Consider the following 20,319-nt stretch of genomic DNA (forward strand, 5'->3'; position numbering starts at 1 on the left):
GGTGGAAACTAAGAGTGGGAAAAGCCTACTTTCAATATGGTGTAATAGGAGAAAGGGACAAAAGGGTGGATGAGAAACCAATTTCTTTTTCTGGAAATTATCTCTTTCCCACAATTAAAATTCAAACCAGATAAACGAGAATAGATAATCAGCCACATTAATAATACGACAAAGACCAGAAGAGAAATTTACTTGAAGGCAGATCAGGTACAAACCTAGAGTGTCAAGAAAAGTTCATAGGATTTAAGCCCACAGCAGGCAAAGGGGATTTATGTTTTTCTGTTGTAGTTAACCATTGGCATCTATAGGATCCTATAGAGAAAAGAAAAATATTCTTGTTGTTAATTCTCTGTCTTGTGTAGAAGGAAGTTTCCTTCCACAAAAGTAAGATTAACCACAATTTACAAGCAACAGAGGGATGAGGGATGTTTAGAAAAAGAAAAGTACTTTAGGTTGGTTATGTAGATTAAGGTCACTATTAGAGGAATAGTTATTGACATTGGAAAATGTGATATTTTCAGAGAAAAAAAAGCAGATTATAAAACATGTGTGTGTGTGTATATATATATATATATATATATAGAGAGAGAGAGAGAGAGAGAGAGAGAAGCACCCAAACCAACCAGGCATTTTTAGAAAGTAAAAGGAGAATGTGCACTTAAATACGAATACTGGTGACTTTCATTTGACAGATTCTAGATGAGTTTAAAATTTTTCTATTTAGATCTTAAGTTTACTACCTTTCAAAAATACTAATATATTACTTTGTAGAAAAAAGTTATAAAAATGGCAAAGTACTTTAGTGCTAAAAGGACATATGAAAACATTACTAACTTTTGTCCACACTGTGATTGTCTTTAATATTCATCCTTTCTTCCTCATTATTGTCTTAATTTTCATTTAAGTATCAAACCTCCCTCACTCCATTCACCTCTTTTGGAGGAAGCTGATTTCTCTCTTGATTTGGGTCTGGGGCTTATGGTGCAGCTCAAAGTCCAACAATGTGACCTTTTCCCCCTGGCCAAGGTAGCTGGCTCAAGGAGGGGCAAGTGACCCAAGTCAAGCTAAGGAGCCGTGAGAAGTGGTTTGCTGGGGGAAGCTAAGAAAGACTCTTCCTTGTTCATCTGAGAGAGCTTCTCGAAACAATCCTTTCTGTTGCCATTATATGGATGAAGAAGCTCATAGCCTAGACAGCTGTTGGCAGCTATGTTTCATCCATGGTGGGGAGCCTGCCTTAGAATGACACCTTGAAGGGCAGAAAGTGAGTTGAAAATGAGCTAGATCCTTGATAGTTTAGTGGAGTTACTGGGTCAAACCCACCTGGAGGTGAGCCCCACCTGTGAACTGTGCACCTGCAAGAAGCCATACATCCTCTTTATTATTTACTGCAGTTTGCATTGTTTTCGTTTGTTTATTTTTTTTCTATTACTTGTAACCAAGCCCATTCTACCTTCTTCTATTATATCCTAGTTTTGGAAGGTTACTGTCAGGCGATTCAAATTTTTCTTCTAGCTTACTGAAAATTATTTGATGTCACAGGTTTTATTTTCCATAACCTAGCTGGTATATTTTAGAGCTGTGCTGTTCAGTAAAGTATCCACTAGCCATCTGAGGCTATTTAAGTTTAAATTAGTTAAAATGAAATAAAATTAAAAATTAAAAAATTCATTTCCTTGGTTGCACTAGCCACATTTCAAGTGCTTGATAGCCACACGTGGATAGTGGCTACCATCTTGGCCAGCACAGATACAGAACATTTCTAGTATTGCAGAAAGTTCTACTGGATAGTGCTGTGAGAGAGAGAGAAAGAGAGAGAACATCAGATGAGGAGACTTGTGTTCTAAGATGACCCACACAAGTGAACTCAGTGTATTCCCTCAGGTAAGCTTCTTCCCATTCTTAGGTCTTTTTATTTCCTTTAGAACAGAGAGGCTGGACTAGGAGGCTTTTGGGGGGATTTCTTCTAGGTTCAGTATAATGAAATTCTAAGTGCTTTCTTTTTATTAACGTTTGGAGACTTTTCTTTATGCTTCAGGGATCAGCTGTGAGTTCTACCATCAGATCATATTTGGATATCAAATACTAAGAACCAGGGCTGAAAATTCAGGACAGTTTCATTTTTTTCTTCTAGCAAAAAAAAAAAAAAAAAAAAAAAAAAAGGAATCCAACACAGATTTAGTGGCAGGTAGCTAAGGGTTTGAACAATATATGGGCCAACTTCCTATACTTAGTGCCATAACAGTAGACTCACACAGAGCAAGGGAGTCATCCTTAATACGTATCGCCACTTCATACGTGTGTGCTACCAAAAAGAATGAATAAAGGCTATTGGGGAGGATACAGAATCTACTTATTTCTAGAAAAACAGTTCGCTGTGCATGCCATCTTGATAGTGGCCTTATATTTTACTTTTGATTCATTGATCATTACTTATTTATGATGCCAACATTTGAGTGCCTACTATATGTCAGGTAGTATATCTACGCTCGATTCTGAAGATATGGTACTGAGCAAGGTGCCAGTTTTCCTTCTCTCATGGTGATTCTGGTCAAGAGGTAAACCAGATATCATAAATAATTCCAGAAATAGTTGTTTACAATGGTAGTTAACCTATAGAGATTATATCCTGAGGGCTATGAGAGCATAACCACAATGAGTTGATTTGGCTTGGAGCATTCCAGAAGACAACTGGGGGAAAGTTTCCCTATCCTACTCAAGGACCCAAGAGAGGAGTATAGTAGGAGCCAAGAGTGAGTGTGTTTGTAAAAGATGAAGCTAGGGAAGTAGAGAGGGGCCAACTCAGGCAGAGCCCTGTCAACCATGGTCATGAACTTGGGCTTTATTTTAAGCTCAATGAAAAACCATTGAAAGATTTTCAAATAACAAGAGTGGCATGATCAACATGCATCTCAAACACATTCCCTCCGGCTGCAGAGTGGGGAAGAGATGGGTGGGAGGTACGCATTTGAAGGCAAGTGGACTAGTTAGGAAAGTATTACCATAGTTCAGGTGAAAGATGGTGGTAACTTGGGTGAAGATGTTTGAATGGAGAGGGAGAGAATAGAGAGGTTTAAGACATAGACTGGAAGTCAAATTGATAGGAAGTGACGTTGAAAGAGGGAGTTTTGTTTTGTTTTGTTTTGTTTTTGCGGTACGCGGGCCTCTTACTGTTGTGGCCTCTCCCGTTGCGGAGCACAGGCTCTGGTCGCGCAGGCTTAGCGGCCATGGCTCACAGGCCCAGCCGCTCCGTGGCATGTGGGATCCTCCCGGACCGGGGCACGAACCCGTGTCCCCTGCATCGGCAGGCGGACTCTCAACCACTGTGCCACCAGGGAAGCCCGAAAGAGGGAGTTTATGGAGAGGGAGATGGCCATCTTCATTTCTGGCTGAACCATTGAGAGGGTGAAGGGCCATTTCTTAGATCAGAGTAGTTATGGGGGATAGCGATGATGAATCCGGCTATGAATCTGAGAGTTTTATGAACCATAGAAATCATGTTATTGTTTTTATTATTATCATCAAAGCAGTCATTTTCATGACCTTTATGTGCTTATGAAATATGTTCATATTCGCGTAATGAAGAGACCACTTGGTCTCTAAAAGGACAGTTCATTTAGTACTTTGATTAGTGTAATGGAGGTGAAGCTGTTTGTGGTTTCAACTTTCTTTCTGTTCTAAAAGCAGAATAAGGAGATGAGATGTGAAAGAACAAAAGAAATGACCTTATTCTTTCTTTCTCTGCTGCCTGGAAGACAGACAAGATAAGCAATGAGGAATTATAATTGATAAAGTGATCGTAGAGATAGGCTGCTGGAGGTGGAAAATGAAACTCCAACACGAAGGTTATCTTTTCTTCCAGCCTAAGAGAAATCTTGCCTTCCATTTCCCTTTTCTTACAGTTACAGAAAATTCTGCATTATGTATCCAGGTCCAAGTTACAGAACTGAGAATCACCAGTTTTATAGCAAATGATTCAGCCTCTGCTCATTCTCTGTTACCATTAATTTTTATTCCTTCTGGAGCAGTAGTTTGGCTTTTTTTGGTTTGTGTGCTTTTGTTTGGTTTTTTACCTTATGGATGCTGTAAATTTTTAAGAAATAATTTTTATCTTCTTCACTTCTACTGCTAGGAAGCTTAGAGTCAAAATAGTGCTCCCTTTGTATCACTGATGCTTTGCATTTCACGTTCAAACTTCACATCAGGCTCATCTTACTTTGCTTACTTGGTCTTTTATCTTTATCATGTAAAATTTTCTATTTCTTGCCAATATTGCTTGCCTAGAATTTGGTTGCTTAGAGCTTAGGCTCTGAAAATCAAATATGAGTTTGCATCAAAGTCTTTCAACCTTACTAGAGGTGTGGCATTAGTTCAATCACTTGACTTCTCTGAAATTTGTATTTTCACCCATAAAATAAAGATCACTGTAATACAGACCTATTAGCATTTTTGTGAGAATTAAATGAGACACAGCATGTGAACGCTTAACCAGGGCTTGGCACATAGAAAGCGTCTCCCCTGCCAAAAAAAAAAAGGGTCCTAATACAATAGTATCATCATCGTCATCATTATAAGATCATCAATCACCATCAATATTATGTATTATTGAAACTCCCATTCTGTTGTTGTACTTCGCCTGCTTTTCTCTTCATTATCCTTTTCCTCGTCTTAGCTTAAATGTATTTTGAAAAAATGCAAGGTACAGAATAGAGTAGTAAATAAGAGAAGTATATAAACTTTATTTAGGCCCCAAAGTAAGACTGACAAGCTAGGGGTGTTGCTGTGTATCTGGTATGGGGCACATACTAGGACACCAGGGTAGACAGGAAAATTTTAAGTGAGTTCCAGAAAAAGAGTGATGTAACACAAATGATTTATGCAGTTGGGTTATGGGAGAAAGGTAGGGTAACATTATTACTTAGCCAAAGGAAAAGGTATATTGTCTTCTCGTGATCAGGGACTGAAAATAGACATTGTCAGCCAACTGATAGGTAGCCCCAGTGACTACAGAAAAGAGAAATTGGGCTTCAAAGTTACAGAAGACATACAGATTAGAGATAATGGCGATGATCCTCTCATCCATGCCTTCATTTCCATTAGCCATTGAAATGGAACAAGAAGAAACATCAGCATTGTGAAATCACAGCCAAAATGCGTTATTTCAAGAAATACTTAGAACTGTTTTAAATGGCATACATCTAAACCACTTTCATTTGCATTGGACCAAAACTTGGCATCTTTCTCAGCCCAGATGTAATTTATTTAAATTCCTTTAGTTGTTTTTCGATTTAGAAATATGCATAGACATAAAATCTTGCGTGTCTCAAATTTGTTTTCCCTGCACATTTGTGAATTCAAATTAGCCAAATTATTAAGTGGATTGTTCTTAAGCTAAAGTAAGGATGACTTTTATTTCTAATGCCGAGAAGTGAAAAGTATGGTCATCAGGGGAATGGGATTTTCTGGTGGTACTTTGGGCTGGATCTAGGATTTTACCCCTTCAGTGGGTTCCCCAATTAACTTAATAACATGTAGTATACATGAGATTTTTGTATTTTGAAGCTTTTGTAATCATTTGAAGAGACTCAGGGTGGAGTCCTATTCCACAGGATATAGTTTTCCACCAGGAAATCCCCTTTGGACATTTCTGTTCTCAGTTCTCTTCTTCTGAGCCTCTAGAGAGCCTCTGCATCTCTCTCTCTCTCTCTTTAGCTCTCTCTGTGCTTCTCTGCCCCTCACCATTTTTTCCTCCCTCCAGGTTTCTGCCCTATTGCATCCTCTATCTGCCATTCCTCCCTCCCCCTGCCTTTTATTATGTAGGGCAATATGCTGAACATTCTTGGCTATTTAAGCATTCTGAGTGTTTTATCTTTCACTCCCAATTATTTTCATTGGGCCTTTCTTCTGAGTAAATGTGGGTTTCTCCATGGGGAGAAGTTCTGGTAAATAGGATTTTCTCTCTTTTTTACATAAACAAATGTACATACACATAGATACTGTATTTGAAGTATATATATTTAGGAGTTTGGCCCAACTGAGTAGGTATCTTGAATTCATGTAACTGGAAGGACTAAAACAATTGTGCTGTAGTCCTTTGCCTTTTGTAGTATTGTGCTTGTATAACCAAATGATTGAGCAGGGCATGGCTGTGGGCACGTAAGTGATCAGTTTATAGCTCCTAGCTTATGAGAACCTGAAGGGGTTCTAGCTGCAATCATCAATGCTCTGGATTTATCACTGCTCTGATCAAAAATCTCCAATGGATTTCTATAGCAGGGGGCTCTGTGAAGGCAGGAACTGGGTCTGATGTGTATACTGCTGTCTCCTCAGAGCTTAGGGCAGTAAATGAAACATAAAAATTCAATTAATATATGATCAATATAGGTTAAAGTCTTCATCAGTCAGGATAGACTAGGTTATAGTGCAAATACAAATAGCCCCCAAATCTCAACTGCCTAAAGAACAGAATATTTCTTATTTACTATCTACATCTATTGTGGGTGGGTAGGGGAAGGGGATGCCTCTGCTCTTTGCAGTCTCTCAAGAATCCAGGCAGATAGCGTAACTAGTCCCTGTTCCAGAGGCAAAGACAGATCTACAGGGTGTTGCTTCAACAATTAAATGCTCCAGCCTCAAAGAGATACCATCAGTTTTGTTGATACCTCATTGGCCAGAACATTATGGCCCACTAAACAGTAAAGTGGTCAAGTAATGGAGTCCTACCATGGTCAAAGGTGCAAAGGCCTAACTTCTTTGGAAGGTGTGAGAGTAATTTTTCTTTGAGATGGAAGAATGGACTAAATTGCCTCAAATGTCAATATCCGTTGATGCTTATATTATTAGGGAAAATGATCATTGGCTGCAATACAATGGACAAGGTATTTGGAAGAGAAAATGGAACTAGGTTGATATTCTTGTTCCATCACATACATGTATAGAACCCACTTAAAAATGTAAGGGAGGGGCCTCCCTGGTGGCGCAGTGGTTGAGAGTCCGCCCGCCGATGCAGGGGACACGGGTTCAAGCCCTGGTCCGGGAGGATCCCACATGCCACGGAGCGGCTGGGCCTGTGGGCCATGGCCGCCGAGCCTGCACATCCAGAGCTTGTGCTCCGCAACGGGAGAGGCCGCAGCAGTGAGAGGCCCGCGTACCGCAAAAAAAAAGTAAGGGAAAGTCTTTATTCCAGTCGTTTGAAAAAATCTAACAATGCCTGAGTGCCTTGAACATAATCCATGAGTATGTGTTTCAAGTTTATTAAATTGAATTGTAGATAAGAAACTATGTTGAGCCTTAGTTTAATCCCTAGAAATGAAAAATGTAATGTACCGTTTTCAAACGGTAGCCTTTATTAGCAAATGTGGACTTCCTTTTATTTTTAATGCATTAGCATAACAGAAACAAACCAAAAAAAAAGAAAAAAAAAAAAGACATGGGGTAAGTACTACCTTCCACATTTCTATATTTCAAAGGCCTGGAATGTACTCAGTATATAAGTCTTGAATGAATGGATAATAATTTTTTGAGTATGTCTTAATGGTAAAGAAATGAGAAAATATAATGGTTAATTTTGGAGGGTTGTTATTTCCATGAAGTGTTTAATCCTGGTGTTTAGGAGGTGGGCTCTTGACCCAGATCACTGGGGTTTGAAATCTGCTCTATCACTTAGTAGCTATAATACCTTGAGCAAGTTTCTTAATCTCCCTATTCACCCTCTGGTTCCCCATCCATGAAATGAAGACAATAATCATTTCACCTATCTTATGGGGTGGTAAAAAGGATTAAATTACACCTTATAAGCAACATACTATAGAGTAGTGCCAGCACATGGTGAAGGTTCAATAAACCTTACCTGCTGCTACTGTATAGTTATTATCATTTTTGTCTTGATATTGAACAGTCGGTGTGAGCTTTCTATATATACTCACCAACTCAACAATAATGAATGACAGAAATGAAACATGCAACACCATCTAGAACTTTGGCACGACTTATTCTCACTCTAAGATTTGTATTTACTGTTACCTTGAACTTTGTTTATTGATGAGCTTTAATAAATGGTTGTTAGGGTCCAAAGAGCTATTCTGTGTGTATTGTGCAACTGTGCAGGACCAGTGGGGAAGACTGATGCATCTGAAGGGTCTCTCATTCTCTCACTTTGTGTAACAGGAGAGGAGAGAATGGCTTCTAAAGACGCACTGCAGCATCAAACCTTCCTTATAATGCCTGTTCTGAGGCACTTGAAGAGGTTTTTGAGGCTGGAATATTCTGAGAACTACCTTGATTTAAAAAAAAAAAAAATTAAAGACTAGACAGTATGATCTATGACAGTGGCAATCACATCAGTCTTGTTTTCTGCCTTGTCCCCCAGCATCTAACACATAGTAGGTACTTTATAAGTGATTCATGAAATAACTGATTGAGTTATTGGAATGAATCATTGCTAGTGCAATCTGTAAGTGAAAACTAGGTCACCTTATATGCATCGATAATGTGTAGGTACAGTGACATTATATTTCCAAAGAAGAAAGTGTCTAAACCATAATACTAGAAACAAAATGTTGAACTTCTGAGTGTCTCCTCTCCCCACCCCAGCATGTTATTTGAGGGAAATTTTTAAAAAATGTCTTGAGCATATTTCTTTATTAAAATCCAGTCTTCGATGCTGAAAATGACATATTTCTATTTATTAAACATGTTAAAAAACTCAGAAGGTTTGCTTTGCGCTTATGCCTATAAACATCTATATTGTAGTCTAGATAGACCATATTCCCAGGTTGAGCTGCCAAAAACAATCGACAGACTTAAATTTGTGTAAACTCAACAATATTTTGGGTTAACTTACTGGTTAAAAGAACATTAAGAGGTAAGAAATGGCTTACATTTCACTTTCCCATTTGCTGTTAGGAGTCTAACACCCATTAACACTATCAGTATATTGCAGAATGCTTTTTTCTTTTGTTTCTCCTTCCCTCTTTACTCTTTCGGCAAATGAATAGTATCCGTAAAATCTCTAAGAGAACGACGTACCTGGCAATAGAGTGTTAAAGTGCTGCTTGAGTTGTTCAGGAGTTAGTGGGCAGGTATTACAATTCAATGTAGCTATAATAAAGGGTAATGTCACTTTAAGACATGTGATACTTTACAGAGGAGGGATGTATTGAAAGAGACTATTGCTACTTACAGCGCCATATAGCAGCCCTGCTCCTACATTTTGCTGCCTTACTCTGCCCTGAATGCACTGGAGTGGGGATGGTCCCTCATTAACTATAAACTGATTCTCATCAGGAAACTGCACAATATCTCACCATCACTTCAAAGGTCTCGTCAGGCAGAGGTGACGCCAGGAGATGATTTAAAGGTGAAAATGACAAGGTTTCCAGCCCTCAAACCTTGGTTCCTTTTCTGACAATACAGTCTGAATGAACCCAATGTCTTCTTTACTGTGGGAGTAGCATCGGAAGAGAAAAACATATTTTTTAAATCCTGATAAAGAAGATTATTGGGAAGCTCTTTTTTAAAAAATCTCCAATTGTGGCACAGATGGATTTTAGAAAGTGTTAGAGCTTTCCAATGAACACTAATAGAGTACTCTGCTCTTGGCTGGATTTTTCAGGTAAGAAGCCTCTTTAAGGATTTAAGATTCAGAAAGCAGATTTCAAACCTATTCAGTCAGGTCTAGAGAACTATGTAGGGCTGAATGCATTATTTTGCGGGGCGGGGGGTGGGGAACACCTATTACCATAGAGACAACCTCTTGGTAAGAGAGTGAGCAAAGAGAGCTATATGCAGGAACCTTGGAAGTAATGCTGAGAATTAAAGAAAGTTAAATGAAAGAAAGAAAAAGAAGGAAAATACTGCAAACGTCAAGTCACAGCAATCTTTTTGAGTGCTAGGATCTGTGTGGAAAGCCGTCAATGAAAAACTGTTGTTTTGATTGTGGTAGGCTTTCTTCACGTTTAGATGAATTCCTAGTGCATTTTAACTGAAATTCACAAACAATCATTGCATGCCACAGTCACCTCTATTTTGTCTTTCTATAATTTGCAGGGTATTTTGAAAAGGCACCCAAATGCATTCATTTCAGAATTCATAGGAGGGATGTTGCTCTTTATCTTTACTGAAGAGAATGCATCTATGGTACACCGATAGTTCTGAAGACAATGAGGTTAAATCCGTTGTACACAAAAGTAAACAGTGGGCTGTGAAACTAATTATAAAGTGAATCGTCTACGTGAATCACAGACCGGGGCATGAAAGGCACCATGCTGTTGAAAATAATGTTTTCCTACTTTGCACTTAATTATGGTTGTCACCATTTGTCTATTATAGTTCTAAAACCCTTCTTAAAGACTACATCTCTCTCTCTCCTAAAACCCATAAATTATCTTGTATTATGTCGATATACACACACACATATAATGTATACGTTTTGCTTGCCGAACATCACAGCTTTGGAAAGAGTACCGATTTCCACGAATAAAGAAGCCACACTGGGAGGTCACTAGGAGGTTTTAAATGTAGCGTTGAAATACTTGAAGTGTATGATTTGACAGTGGAAAGATGAAAAAAAAGAAAGAAACAATCTAGGTTCCAAAGATCTATCTAGGAGAAAGGCATATACTTAACTGGCTTCCTGTATAGAAAATGCTTCCATGTCACTGGCTAAGGATGATGCTTCAAGTTTGATTAATTTGACAAATATGAAATGCAGCATAAGGTGTTGTTTGAGAAACTGGACAATATGCAGCGCAGTTGAGCCTTTGTAGCTCCTGAGATTCTCATAGGTGCCGAGAAGACTGTCAAAGTTTCAGCGCTTAAGAAAAGGTGGATGTTCAGCCATAAATACATAGACCACCTGTATATACATATTCATCAACACTACAACAAATGCCACGATAGGCTCTTAAGAGGCAAAGCAATATTGTAAATTATGGTTTGCTCTAGGAGAGGTGCTTAGATCTTGTATCCGAAACTCATTCTGGCTGAAGATAATTCCTTCTGGTTTTAAGTCCAGCCAAAAAGACCATCTCTTTTAGGAGATTACAACATGCCTCTGAGAAATGATTACTTAGTTTAGGCGACAGCATTGGAATTAAAAATTCATGACTGTAGAATTAAAAAAAAAAAAAAAGAATCCACTATTTCCTTCCAGGCTTATGTCAGACTTGCAATGAAGTTAGAATGAACAGGAGCGTGCAGCCTTTCAATGCCTGGAATAACTATAGCTTAAAGATCATTGTGTAAAACTGCATGTTTAGTCAGGATACAGTGTTTCAAACTGCCTAACAGATAGTCAAAAACTTTATTTCTGTATTTTGGCCATCCTAAGAGTTTGGTTTTGAATAATTTCAAAAATGGATTCATGATCTCATGGAGAGTGACCTCCCTCAGTCCCACCTTGTGGCATGACCTCTTCTGGGTCATTAATTCTAACCAGCAAAGTAGCAAAGGCACATGACGTCTGAGACCCCCCTTCTCTCACCACTGGGACTGACGGAGCTGGGGGCTCAAACCCGGGGGTAATCCTTCCTGTCTAATGTTCTCTTTAGAGAATGGCAATGGTCTCTGCGATGCCCTGGGTCCTGTATTTATGGATAAGTGCTTGTGCGATGCTGCTCTGCCATGGATCCCTTCAGCACACTTTCCAGCACCATCACCTGCGCAGACCAGGTAAGTTGGAAGCTGGCTCCACGGCAGCCTCCCGTTTCACCGCTGTCTTTTAACAGATGGTTGAAGGCAAGTGACAGAAAGTGCTACAGGGTGGGCAGCTTGCCTCGGAATTTCAAGACTTGTTGGCTGGATGCTTTGGGGAAAGAGGGGGATACTAAAATGTCTTGGAGGTATTTCTAATAACTTCTCAGAAAAGGTGGTTTTCTCTAAGAGTTCCGCCACCCCTTGGCACACACCTTAAAAAGGAGAAGTCGTTTGTTTTGGAATACTTTGGTCAAGAGTGAAATATCCTGCAAAAGGTGGGATAACTTTCAAGACTTGAGGAATTTTTGAGGCAAAATATGATCTTTGCAACCAAGAAAATAATGTGTCCATGTTCCTGGGATTCATTTTTATCTAGCATACATACCATAATCTTGGTGTGTATGTGGCTAGAGATTTTATGTGGATGTCAGTGCCCAAATTAACTTTGTAAGTAGTTTGTGAGTGAAAAAAATTAAAAAGTAACTTACTATTTCTTGTCTGGTTTGTCTCCTCTCCTTTCTCCCTTCTTTCACTTTCTGTTCTTGCGGTATGCTCGATGCCTTTTTTTTTTTTTTTCTATCTCTCGGCATTTTCCGGGACAAGTTCTCTTTAGCGTGATTTTTTTTTTCCTATATCGAATTTTGTGTTCCAGACGCATTTTGCTTTCTTCGTTTTTCTGTTCAAAGTATATTTCTTACCCTTCCATGGCCTCACTCTTCAATCAGGATTTCTGTCTCCTTCTGTGCCTCTCCAGCTCTCTCATTACTGTTCCCCCAGCTCGATTGTCCTCGCCCGCCCTGGTTCTCGGAAAGGTTGCCTTCCATTTTCTGCTTAGCTTCAGCCTTTGCATCCATTTACTCCACCCGTCACCTGCACCGCACCCCTTCCCCTCCCCCTCCCACCCGATCGCCAAGACCGGGCTCTGGGGACCAGTTGTGCGCCCAAGCTCCGGATCCTTAGCTCTCTAGAGCTCTCAGCTATCCGTCCCCACCCCTCCTTCCTTCCAAATCCCTTCCTGGCCTCCTCCCATCCGCCAGGCTTCCGCTAGCAGCGTTGTCTAGCCTTTGCTTTTTTCTGGCTCTGCAGCCAGCCTGGGCACCGATCCTGCGCTCTTCGGCATTCTCCTCCAGCAACACCTCCCAGGGCGCTCGCTGCTTGCGGCTTTCCCGGGTTCTGCTTCCCGGCTGGGGGCAGGATCTAAAGAGTACGTGTACAGCCCGGGTCCTCCCACGCGGGCTGCAGGGGAGCGCGCCAGCTTGCTGGATGCTAGACCTTGGGTCGCTCCGGGAGGAGGGGTTTGGCGGGGGCTGAGCGTGGGGCACAGGCCCAGGGCTGCCTCTGGGCCTCAGCCGCCCTCTTTCTCAAAGCCCTGGATCCGGGAGGGAAGGCGAGGGGAGGTTGTTGCCCCTGCGGGAGGGCCTGGAAACGGCCCTGCCCATGCTGCGCGCTGGTATTTCTGCCTCGCGTGTCCTGAGCCTGGATCAGCCACTGCCAGAGTCCGAGGCTCCAGTGCCGAGTTGGAGGGGAAAAAAAAAAAATACAAAATACGTGGAATCCCCAGGTTACCTCCAGTCAGTGGATCTCCAATCTGTTCTGGCAAAAAACGTCTTTGACTTGTTACAAAGTCATAAAAATAACGCGAGAAATCTGCATTTACTGTAATACTTAACAATAAGCACGCAAAACAAAAACAACTAATGTGAGTGCTTTAGGCACACTGTTAAGGTTAATTCACCTTGTTTGGCTTAATTCTTATTCAAGTAGGTGTAATTTCCCACCCTGTTGCTCAGGAGACTGAAGTTCTGAGGGTCTGAGCGACTTGCCTGAGATCACACAGCTAATACCTGCCATTGGGGACTTTGGTCTGATTTCATCTCCAGAGCCTGTTTCCCAAGGAGGAACTAATGGCTCCCAGTACAGAGCACAATCTTGCCAAGTAGCCTTTTTGAAGAGATGTGAGCACCTTCACGTAATTCGTGAAAATTTTCAAGTTATGTCAATACATGGACTCATTTGAACTGCAGACCCATTTTGAAAGGTGGCCATGGCGGAAGTGGTGAGGGGTGGCACTTGAGGATGGCAGAACTTAGGCTGGGCCATCGTCTCTGTCACTTAACATTAGTGACATGACCTTGGGCAAGTCATTTTTCTTCTCTGGGCCCAATTTCCCATTTAGGGATATTGTGGGGAGTGTAAATAAAATAATCTTCACGAAAGTGCTTTGTAAAATGTAAAGCTCTTCAGAAAGATCAGGAATTACTGGCATCCTCCCTTAGTAGACTACACATGTGCATATCACAGATGTTGAATGAGTGACATTTTGCTGTTCACACAGCTAATGATCCACATAGTAACAACAATCTTGTTTTTAATCTTGCTGTCATTTTTAACTATGTGGTACCTGGCTAGAATATAAGACCAAATGCTACCTGTCTTATTTTGTGCCCTGTGCATACAGTCAAGAAATACGGTACAGTTTGCAATGAGCTTTCACGTAGACTGTTTCTCTTAATCAATAAGTATATTAGTTTTTTTTGGTGGAGGGTTATGGCTATGCTACTTATAACAAACTTATGTCTTTATGGGGCTTATTATCAAAATACAGTAATTTTAAACTGGGAAATACATCATTGGGCTCTGTCTGCAATTAAACTCAGTATTTTTTTCCATTGTCTCCTCTTAGTAATTGCTTATTATCGTCAGTGTGTGGTTCATCTGTGCCTCAAATACCCCAAAAAACTGCTGCACTGAAGCCAGTTTCAACCCCAAGCGTTTATACATTTGAGACCCATTTCAGATTCATCAATGAAATGATAACAACTATAAATACTCCCTTCTAGATGTAGAAAGATGAAAATGATATTAACTAAAGTCCAATGGTTCTAGGTATTAGGTTTATTCAACTTTCTTGGGTTTTTCAACAATCACTGCAAAGATTAAAGCAATAGATCTTAGACATAGCAATATTCTAGATTATTTCAGTCAGAAATACAATCTTCTTTAATGCAATCTTCGGTTTTGATTTTAAGAGTAAATATATGCTTTTTGTGATGAGACTTGTGATGTTTCACTTCATAGGTCTTAAATCTTCAGGGGCACTAATGAAATGTGTATGAAAACAAGAGAGGAATCAAGGCTAGTTATCTGTGATAATCCCCCCTTCAATGAGCAAATAAATAAATAAATAGCTGGATAAATGAGCAAAAAGGAAAAACATAATCTCATTTTCTCAAATCGGTTAAAACAAGTGACATGATGAGAAAAAATGAGACACCAGCAGACCCTGAGCTTTGCCACATTTGCCTAAGCTTGAAAAATCACCTCTTTCATGAAGCAGGAGCAGGCAGACACCGTGTGCATATCAAGTATCTGGGAAATGTGAAAAATGACACATCTTTCACTCAAAGCCCTGGATGGAGTGAAGGCTTTACAGCTGCCTCCTCACCTGCTTAGGAACGGCTGGTCCCCCTCTCTCCACGCTCTTACAGGCAGCTTCACGTCCCCTACGTGGTAAGATGGATGGTGCTCTGATCCCAAGCAGCCAATCTCAGTATCTCAAGAAATAATCCACTACACTGACAGACGAGTGGAATTTGACATGATGTTCCCCTTGTTCAGACTGTGCTGCACCTGGATGGCACCAGCCAGTCAGGGTGCTTTAGGCGAAATGGTTAGAGCTTTGGGCCAATTTCTGCTGTCAGAACATAGTATCAGCACAATGTTTCTGTGAGGCCGCGAATTTGTGATCTGTCTTCTCAATGCACTGGGTTTGCACACAAACAGAATGAGAATATGTTAACTAGAAAACGGACTGATTTTAATGTATTCCCCTGCAGTCCCTAAGTACTTCCTATTTTTCATATTTATCGTATTACGATTGCACCATGTATTTTCAGTGACTCAGTAGTTAAGGAAGATGAAAGTGAATTTTAAAATTACACAAATAAGTAAAATGTGCTATAGATTAACAGATTTGTAATATTAATAATTTAATATTTGGCTAAATCAAGTTTTTTATTTTGGGACCGACGTAGGAAATTACCTTAATAACTTGAAGAATACTCATGACTTTAAAAAAAAATGTACAGTGAAGCTAGAGGAAGGACACTTAATTTAAAAAAAATAGACTGAACTATGTAAACTCAGAGTGGTGTTCCATTGTTTCAGGATATTAAAATAGACAGCTTCAACTCTTTATAATCACTAGTTGTTGTGTAACAGGTAAAAAAAATGAATGGTTTGCTAAACGCAACTTTCTAATGTAGGATTAGTTTTTTCCCCTTACGGGTATACGAATTTTCACAGCGATTTTAATGGTTACTTAATTTTGAGTGTGGGTGTGGTGTGGGGGGTTGTCCTTGAAACTTAATAAAATATGGATGACTTCACAATACTTTAGTGAGAAAAGATCTTTGGGGTTCTTTAGTAATTTAAAATTATAAAGATAAATTACATGAGACAAGAAGTTGTAAATGCCCTATGAATCATTTATTCTTGAGTCGATGCTATTTTATTGACAAGGGTGTATAGAAGTATAAAAAGATGACTCTGAATAGAATTGTCTGTGTAACTTATCCTCGGTCTGATTTAAAGCTTTATGAAGCCAACTGTGTATTTAGAGGTGTTCGTTTGTGACTTATTATATACTGAACATCATCATCCATTTTAAAGCGTGATTTCTTTTGGGTAAATATTAAAAAAGTTCTTATATGCCTTATATATATTATTTTTGCTTACTGTTCAATATCACTTTATTGAAAGCTGCCTAAGGAATCCACATTAGAATACCAAGGTTCCTTACAATAAAGGATTGTTTTATAATTGCAGTATAAAAGAAATAGTGAGAATACCAGTGGTTGCATATTGGCTTTCTCAGAATACATACCAATACTAGATTGCTAAGTGTAGTGAACTGGTCTAAGGATTGGAACAGACAGGTTGTTATTTGGTGTAACTGGTGCTGGTGATAATGCATTGATCATCTGATTGATGATATGGACCTCACCCTAGAGTCAGAGAGCAGCCATGGGCATTTGATAAGACCCCAAAATATCAAAATCAGGTAGAGATGCAAATAAAGATTTTCTGACCATCCCGTGAACTTATAAGAGAGTTATTACAGTGCTATCAAAGTACTGTTACTTATGTGAGCTCAAGCCCATGGCCTCCATTTTATACGACACTGCAAACAAATTTTTAGAACTGGCACTAATGAACATTAGTCTTCAATTGTTCATTTCTTAAAGTTCATTTAAGATGAAAACTCAGCTCCTTTTTAGTCTTCCAATTTTGAACTCTGTGTGAAAATTTCAAAGCTTGAGTGTATAAATTGGTACATCGTTTTTTTGAAAACAGTTTTGCACTGTTTTCCAAAATGTGAAATGTGCCAGTCCTGATACAATTCCATTTCTAGATGCTTATCCTAAGAAAATGATTGGACAGGTTTAAAAAGATGTATGTTTAAGGTTTAGTCACTGCAACAATAATTTTAATGGCAAAAAATTAGAGAGGAGTTTCATCTCCATCAAAAGGGGACTGGTAAAATAATCATGGTGAATCTGCTCAATGGCATTCTATGTAGCCATTGCAGTGGATGAGATATGTTCATATGTACTCTTGTGGAAAAGTGCCCATGATTTACTGCCGGGTGAACAAGACAAGGAACAGAATACTCAGCTTCAAAATAGTTTGGAGAAAATAAATATTTGCACATGTATGAAACATGTAGGAAGAGATATAAACATTCTTTATACAGTGTTAGTTAAACCTAGTGGGAGGACTGCATTGACTTAGACTTTTTATTTCCTACAATTTTGAAATTTTTTCAGGTTCATTTCTAGGATGGGCATATATTGATTTTTAATGAAAAGCTTAAAATATTTGCTATAGAGAGTTTTATGATTAAATTAGAAATGTATCAATGTTCCCAGTTTAAGGAAAAAGAAGGAAATATAGGTAGCAAAGTATCATGAGCCCATTTTCCTTCTAAGAGCCTTAATCCTATAAAATGTTTAGGCCGGCACTTCACAGTACACAAAACACTGTCCCCTCAAAATGCTCATTGGAAAAAAGCTATTAACTGTTGGGGAAGCACTCACTGCATGATATGTTCTTCTCTTAGAGATTTGCAGTGCATGTGTGTGTATGAAAGTTCTGGAAAGATTTACAGATAAGAAGCCTGACTGTGTTTAACTAAAATTTTCCAAACTTCTTTTATTTGGACAACAGCTATAGTGCCTATTCATATCACATGCTTTGAGAAGTGTGAGCCAAGATAATCCTGGAATCCTATAAAATTCATCTTTTTATCTCTTGCTTCTAGTAAGGAACTTGGCATATAGTAGGTGCTCAGAAAAGATGTGTTAAATTATTAAGGAAAGAAGGAATGACTGTTCTGGTGGAATCTTGAACTCTCCCTTATTTTTTCCTACTTGTGTGTGAGTATTTGTGTGTATATGGTTGGATGCATGTGTATCTGTATGTGTGTTTATAAAAAGGACATACCTCAAATAGAGAGTGGTATAAACACTAAATTGTCACTGTAACATATGCACGTATGTATGTGTGTATCTGTGCAGTATCTTTGGGTAGATATTTGACTGTATTTGATATTTGACAGCCGTTACATTAGTCAGAATGGTCCAAAGAACAAACTTACAAATGCAGTAAAAAATTAAATCCCTAAGGTTTTCAGTTACAGCATGAGGGTTTTGGGTTTTTTTTTTCTATAGGTTAGAAAACATTATAGATGTGGCCTTGAGGATCTGAAAAGGAAACTTCACTTAGCAAATAGGGAAAGGCCTTTTGCTTTCAAATCTTTTGATAACAAGAAAAAAATTCACTTCGTCTTTGCAGAAGGGAGAAAATAACACCAGACAAGCAATTTTTCCTTTCTTTAGGATAAAGAGAAGATGCATTATTTTGTTAACAGTTTGTATAAATTAATTGGATTCTCCAAATATAATGTCCTCAAAGCATTTAGGGAACCCTCTTGGCCCACTGTTTCTTTCTCTTTCCCGAACTTTATATAATAAAATTCCAGAGAAAGAAAAGAGAAAGAATATTATCACAGCAATTTTCTCTCAGAAGATGCATAGATATGCAGAGTGATCTGCTTACTCATTAAGTGAATCCATCCTCCATGCAAGGAAGGAGACCAACCAAACTTCCCCCTCAGTCTAGAAGGGAGGAAGACCTCCCCTCAGCAAAGGCCATTGTTCTGTTGATAGAATTACCTGTGTTTACCTTTACTATGCCCTTACTAGACCTTCACTTCAAGGCATGCTTCCTTTATACCCGAGAATAAATACAAGCTGAGTCTTTGTACATCCAAAGGGTTTTTCTGATTTCGCATTCATGTGGATGAAGAATGGACCTATTGAGTCATATGCTTTGAAGTGAGTAAATGCCAGCTTCCAGATTTAGATGAATTGCCACACAGGGTCGTGGGGGGGGGGCGGGGGCGGGGAAAGGATTTCAATGCTCCTGAAATTGACAACAGATCTTGGATGAGAGTCCGCAGGCCAGCAGGTCACCCTTCCCACTGAATAAATATTGTGTAGGTATTCAATCAATATTTGCTGATCAACTAGGCAAGAACTTTATGTCTTTAAAAAATGCAAATATTGGTGAGAAAGCACCACATTAAGCCTTTTTTTTATACCTAATGGTGATGAAGAAAGAACACCAGGGTAGGAGTAGGACGCTGGTGCTTTCAGCATCTCACGTAAGTTGTCAATTGCAAGGCTCCAGATGAGAAAGTTGGAGGGAATCAATGGTTTTCATATTGTTCCTAGCAGCTCCAAGGAGGTGATCTCCAAGGATTTGCATTCCACAAATAGTGAAGTATATTCTGCCAAATAAAGATGCTTTAAGCTGCCCAAGGAATTGATTCATTGACTTCATCCATTTGATAGAGCAAGAAGCTGTACAAATCACCTTTGTATATTTAAAAAGCCCTCTGCTAAAGCTATTTGAAAACTTTCTGGATGATTTCATAGATGGAGAAGGCAAATAGCTTCACAGACCAGGTCGTTAACAAAAATAATTGGATCAGCCTAGAGGCCAGACATTATAAAATGCTGAAAACTGTGGCAACTTAAGAGCATATGCACATCTAGAGGGCACAGTGCATCCTTAGCTACTCCTGAGATGGGCTCAAGGTGACCAGATCATCTGATATTTCAAGGCAAATCACAAACCTAGAATTTTATGTGTAATTTCTTTATCTTTTAAATGTCAGGTGGGCCAAACAAAACTTGATTCAGGGATATGTCCCACCTGCAGGCTGTCAGTGTGTGACCTTAGATAAGATTATCTCCAGCTCCAACATTTTATGATCCCTAATGAATTTATGCAAGCACAGTGGAGAGAGGTGAAGGCGGTGGGGCTAAAAGGGGAATTTCTACGCAGATCTGTTTTGGCCTGCTTTAAAATTATGCCCACGGGTGAGTCCTACTCTGAGTTATAACCAACGTGCTAAAATGCTGTGTGTCTCCGAGCCTTTTATATGCAGCTAACTGGTATTACTGGGGGGGTCTGATAAACAGAGAGAATTAGTGTTACAAGGCCAATGGCCTAAAGAGAGGTCTCATTTGAATCTTGGCTAAAAATCAATTAACTTTCCTT

At 39.3% G+C, this 20,319-nt stretch overlaps 1 long non-coding RNA gene across 1 annotated transcript in view; it reads left to right on the top strand.

Moving 5' to 3' along the window:
- The window catches only part of LOC111174206 (uncharacterized), a 159,736-nt gene extending 140,615 nt beyond the window's left edge, over positions 1-19,121 (top strand). Inside the window, exon 3 of the long non-coding RNA XR_016394741.1 lies at positions 11,547-19,121. This is a non-coding gene — a long non-coding RNA (uncharacterized LOC111174206). The remainder of the gene's footprint in view (positions 1-11,546) is intronic.
- Positions 19,122-20,319: the final 1,198 nt, after the last annotated feature.

The sequence above is a fragment of the Delphinapterus leucas genome, chromosome 10 (assembly GCF_059928025.1).
Source record: "Delphinapterus leucas isolate spDelLeu-1000000601 "Yukka" chromosome 10, BTC_Dleu_Yukka2, whole genome shotgun sequence".
Lineage (NCBI taxonomy): Eukaryota > Metazoa > Chordata > Mammalia > Artiodactyla > Monodontidae > Delphinapterus > Delphinapterus leucas.